Genomic DNA, 6,220 nt, shown 5'->3' with positions numbered 1-6,220 from the left:
GCAAGTAAGGGTCGAACCCAAGAAAAGAATGTTGAACTAAGACTCGACTTTTAAACTATTAAACACTAACTAAGACTCTAACTACTAATTAAGGCTCACTAATCTACTTTATAAACACACAATGGTTATTAACAATGGAAAACAATAGATGAACATAGACAAAAGAGACTTGAGTTGATTTGTAATATGAATGTAAAAGAAATTTGCAATCTTTACTAACAACGCAATATGACAAACACTTGGTATGCAAGAAAATTCAATATTAAAGAGAACTTGGTGTAAATTATTCTTAATAACCAACAATTAGCAAAGCTTGACCCTTTTTACTCTCTTAAAATATCCACCCAATACTACCATCTCAAGATGTTGTGTACATGTAAATTAAACCATCAATATGCACCCTTTAAGATTAGACAACAAGTCATTAAACCATGAAAAGAGACTAAGTAAGCTTGAGCATTAAGATTTAACCAAAAGATGAAGCTAGGATTAATTCCTCACAAGATTAAACCATACAAATGAGAAAAAGACGTAAACTTTCCTATTTGTTATATGATTCCTTTAAACCAAATCAAAATACAACAAATTTGCTTCAAACAATCCTAGATAGATTAAACCATTTCTCTAAGATTTGCAAGAGTTGAACAATAATAAGCATGTTTGGCCAAACCAAACATAAACTCATTCAACATATGAAATTAAGCACAAAAAGGAGTATTAGATAAATTAAGAGAGACTAGGAGGTCTTACAATACCAAAGTTAAAAACTTTGAATGAAATTAAACCAAGTAATAAGAACTTAGCCAACCATAGTCATTTTACAACCCAATTTTTGTGGAAAGATTACAATGAAAATGGAAAGATTAAGGTTTAATTATTACAAGATTAAAAGCAAAGCACGAGATATTTTAGATCTAAGATGGTAAGGAGGTATTCTCTAAGATCTCAAAATATGGGTATTTATACCCTTAGCGATTGGCTTTAGGTTAAGGCAAAATTGGTGGGTCTTCAAAATAGAGAATCACGAGCCTTCGAAACAGTAGAAAGCTCAGCCTGCGCTTTTGAGCCTGGCAGCGCGTTTTTGCGAGAGCCATATCTCTCTCGTTTCTTGGAACAATGAGGCGTGTGACCTACCGTTGAAAAGCTAAGATCACAAGCTTTCACCTCCACTTGTCCTTGAATCAATATGAGGTGTATAACTCGAGATATATCCATTTGAAGTTGACCCTTGTGAAACCGAGTTTTCAATTCTTCATTTTGGCTCTTGTTTGTCTATGCCAAGGCTTCAAATCTTCCATTAGGTTACTTTTCTTGACTTTTCACTTGTTCCCTTGGTTTAATAAGGTTCAGGATTGACCCTTGACTTTTGTTGGCTTTCACGGTTTGACTCTTGACCTTGTCTTCGACTTTCATTGAACAAGCACGTGACTTATTCTCTTCAAAGCTTCAACCCATTATAATTCACCAAACCATACAATATAACCATTATCAACATGTTACATTACCATTTCTAAAAGTCTACAAAATGAACCTTATTTAGCCAAATCACAAGTAAAGGATAAGAAAAGCAATTATTTGCAAAACGTAAACTAATGATGTGAACCCCCGCAATAACGCGGAAAATATAACTTATAAAATGCGGAATTTTAGGGAATTTTTGAAACTTTTAAAGTATATAAAGCGCGGGTTCATAAAAATCTAAAAGACAAATAAAGAATGCGGAAATAAAGATTAAATTATACAAACGCGATAGTCAAAGGTGAGGGAAAATATATCCCTCGAATGACAAAAGATAAAAGGGGAGTCTAAACAATCCTAATAAACCAACTACTAGTCCAAGGTTTAGTTCTCGCTAGCCCACACGTCTTCCCCACGTAAGCATCTTCACAACCTGTCATTCATGTAAACATGAACGCCACAGTCAGTGGGGAGTAACTCAAGGTTCTCCCAGCCACAAAATGTCGAAACACAGATAAACAAGAACATATTAGAAGATCATGAATATAACCATTTGATGCAAGCATTGAGATATGAGACTAACATTCAAAACATGCGTAGTTAATCATAGATAAGGCATAAGATACTTACACATGAGACAATCTAACTAAAACGTCATAAATGATAATACAACTATAAACACGATAGAATATCATAGGTCACGGATAAACAAGATTAACATCATGAAACACGTGAATGGAAACCTTAGCCATGAACCTTAAAAGGCAAATAACATACAAAACACGAAATGAGGCTACTATAATCACATAATAAACAAAGCATCCGGCTCAGAGGCTACCTTTAAAGCATGTCCGAGACACAAGTCCTTAAGTACCTTGGCTCAGCGGTTACCTTTAAAACATGTCCAAGGCACGACCTCTAAAGTATCTGGCTCAGCGGTTACCTTTAAAACATGTCCAAATACTACAAACAAGTGCCCGACTCAGATGTTACCTTTAAAACATGTCCGAGGCACAACACATAAAGTATCTGGCTCAGCGGTTACCTTTAAAACATGTCCAAATACTACAAACAAGTGTCCGACTCAGAGGTTACCTTTAAAACATGTCCGAGACACAACATATAAAGTATCTGGCTCAGCGGTTACCTTTAAAACATGTCCAAATACTACAAACAAGTACCCGACTCAGAGGTTACCTTTAAAACATGTCCGAGGTACAAGAAACAAGTATCTGGCTCAACGGTTACCTTTAAAACATGGCCAAATACAACAAGCAAGTGTCCGGCTCAGAGGTTACCTTTAAAACATGTCCGAGACACAACAAACAATTATCTGGCTCAGCGGTTACCTTTAAAACATGGCCAAATACAACAAACAAGTGCCCGACTCAGAGGTTACCTTTAAAACATGTCCGAGGCACAACAAACAAGTATCTGGCTCAGCGGTTACCTTTAAAACATGGCCAAATATAATAAGCAAGCACAACAACCAAGCACAACAAACAAGCACATAGAACGGGATTATTAATGTCACACTCATACTCATGGCTTGCATCTCACCATAAGTACGGATGGGAACATCAATCCCAACGACCTTACCGCAACTAGAGGGCCTATGGCTCACCCCTAGAATCCGATAGGACCGTGACTCAGGGACGGGATGATTAATGTCACATTCATACTTATGGTCTGCATCACCATGAGTACGGATGGGAACATCACTCCCGCCGAATCATATCGCAACTAGAGGGCCTCTGGCTCACCCCTAGTATCCGATAGGATCAAGACTCAGGGTCGGGATTATAAATGTCACATTCATACTTATGGTTTGCAGCACCATAAGTACAGATGGGAACATCACTCCCGACGTTCATACCGCAACTAGAGGGCCTCTGGCTCACCCCTAGTATTCCGGTAGAACCAAAACTCTCACAACCGAACAATACTAGACATTATCTAGAATACGACCTCTCATAAGTAACTATTTATAATAAATATTTCATACATGCATTAAATTAATAAGTATTCCACTTCATAATTTAACATGCCGGTTAGATGAAATATAACAAGTGATAATGAATAATTTACGAGATAAAATGTGACCAATTCAAGTGACTCATTTACGAGCCCAAAACACAAACTATACATGACCCATTAAATGGAACATGTTAAACCTAACACCATAATCATGTGAAGCCCAATATAAGATTTATATGAAATCCAATAAGTGGCATACAACAAGCCCAAACACTTAATCATGTACAACCCAAAAGTTTAGTCATATGAAGTCCAACCATTTACTCACATAAAGCCCAACAATTAAAATATAATGAATCCATTTAGTACAACAAAGAGAGCCCAAAAACTAAGGAGTAGTGAGCCCAACTTGTATCAATATGTAAAAGGACGATATTTAACGAGTTACGTTATATAAAATACGAGTAGAAAATTTAGATATTTCGAATAGTCCAATTACGCCAAAACAATCCTTAAACACGACCCCAGAAGAGCGTCCTAAAACAGTCCCAAAAACAACACGAAAGTAGGCCCAAAACAGACCATGGACACCCGCATAAACAGCCTACTTGAGGCCCATATAAGACGGATTATTATGCATGACAAGGCGGAGTTCTTCCCATACAACAAGCAACGACAACAAGAAGAGTTTCACATGTATGTAACAAGCTCGGAACGGTCCCGAACACGCATATAAAACCGTCCCATTTTCGTCCAATTTGCCACAACAACCACCACTTTATACAAGTAGTCATCCATGGAGCTAAAGACTCCATTTTTCTTCAAATAAGAACAAGAAAGAAGCAAGATAAATAATTTATATATCTAAGGAACGAACTACACACCCAAACACGTAAAAACCGAGTCAAGGTCGAGTGTACACCAGACGACGTTGGAGGGTGAGTAGTAGCCTGAAAGCATGACTGAGGTGCTATACTACCCGTCCCAAACAGGGCTTAACACAGCCTATCACGGCTCTCCAATTCGAATTCAGCAGGCAATACCACACAATTTCAGACGAAAATGAAACTAAACTTTCGGCGGAAACAAAGTACAGCCCAAAGCGAGAATAGCAACTACTACTCACATCCCAACAGGACACGAAAATCCATGAAAACAGACCATTTCAAGCTTTATTTCGAGACGGAAATAAATAAGCTCAGGGAGGGAAGAAAACAGAAACAGCGGCAGTACAAAAACACTAGACACGCAGTGAACCCGATAAAATCCCCCCATCCCGAATCCAGTTTAAAACGAGTCCAAGCTATCCAAACCGCCGTGTAAATGACCATCATCACCACATATTTAACGACATACATGAGGGAACACAAAAAGGCTTAAACTTTACGAAAAACAAAGTAAAGACCGAGTAGGAAGGGCGAGTTTCCCGACGTTTTGTCGAGTAACCTATCACCGTTACCTTAACTTTCTTCAATCTTCGAGAGAATGGTCTATTATGAACGAGTTTCCTTCTGGGTCCTCAAAGCTTCACCTAGAAATCGTAATGACAGCCGAGATTAGCTTAAAAACGCAACATTCATGAGACGGGTCGAGACGAAAACTCCACAAGACTGTGTCTTTCTTACCTTAAAAGATGAAGGAAGAGATAAGGAGAAGAATGGTGCAAAAATTAAGAGGAATGGTGAAGAAATGGGGTCGAAATCTGGTAAAGAAGCTGATGAAAATGGAGGGTGAGTATGGTTGTTGTTGCTGCTGGGGATTGTTGTTGTTGGTGATAAAACAAAAGAGAAAAGGAAGGGAGCAGGGGTGGGGACGTAAGGGAGTAGTAATATAATAATAATAATAATAATAATAATAATAATAATAATAATAATAATAATAATAATAATAATAATAATAATAATAATAATAATAATAATAATAATTATATAAATGTGGGGTGTGAGTGAGTAGGTGGTACGCGTGTTGTCGAATTTTTATTGGTCGAGAGTAAAAATAGTTTTACATATGAAAATGTGAAGGTCTATTGTTAGACGGAATTTCATTTTAAACCTACTATAATCTAGGACGGAACTCTATTATTATTAATATTATTATTATCCGACTAAAACACGTATACATATATTATTATATAAATCGTGCCTTAAAAATATAATTTAATCGTACGTATTTTTTATAAAAATGAGTTTTTATATAATACGTTTATAAAAATCGTGTTTGACATAAAATTATTAAATTGAATAATTCAAAAATATAAAATAAAGCAATCAAACGGTTTAATAAATTTTAAATGTCAAAATGGGAAATTCGCGGGTGTTACAAATGACCCATAATATAACACTAATAGATAGCTAATTAATCCTAATTAACATGGCTCTTTATTGTGCTATCAAATTCCCCCACACTTGAACTTTTACTCGTCCCGAGTAAAACTCGAGATTAACATTTCAAATCACAAGTCCAATTAGCGAGTGTAAGAGAACCGATCACTCTTACCTCACAACACCCTTCTTACACCTCCCTCATAAACAACCACCTAACACGAAAAAGAAAATCTAGACTCAAATATTGCGGACACTCTCTTCTATCACTCGCCCTCCTTATATCACCCTCATTACAAGACACAACACACCTCCAACACCGACTCATCACAACTACACCCTTCTTATGTCTCCAAGCAAGAGACAGTCACTCTCACCTTATCCCAAGGTGATAGGGAAGTAGCCTACACAACCTCATAAATCATCACATTACTCCACTTATATCACCCCCTTATCACTCCATG

The 6,220-nt window shown here is 36.8% G+C and overlaps 1 long non-coding RNA gene across 1 annotated transcript; it reads right to left on the bottom strand.

The window, feature by feature from the left end:
• Positions 1-1,680: 1,680 nt before the first annotated feature.
• Positions 1,681-5,140, bottom strand: LOC141591226 (uncharacterized). The gene is made up of 3 exons (XR_012520745.1): positions 5,061-5,140; positions 4,895-4,966; positions 1,681-1,891 (listed from the first exon to the last, which is right to left on the bottom strand). It is a non-coding gene; the product is annotated as an uncharacterized LOC141591226 (long non-coding RNA).
• Positions 5,141-6,220: the final 1,080 nt, after the last annotated feature.

This window comes from Silene latifolia, chromosome 7 (assembly GCF_048544455.1).
Source record: "Silene latifolia isolate original U9 population chromosome 7, ASM4854445v1, whole genome shotgun sequence".
NCBI lineage: Eukaryota > Viridiplantae > Streptophyta > Magnoliopsida > Caryophyllales > Caryophyllaceae > Silene > Silene latifolia.
Note: the sequence above shows the minus strand (reverse complement) of the source record. Positions and strands in the feature narration are given on the sequence as shown.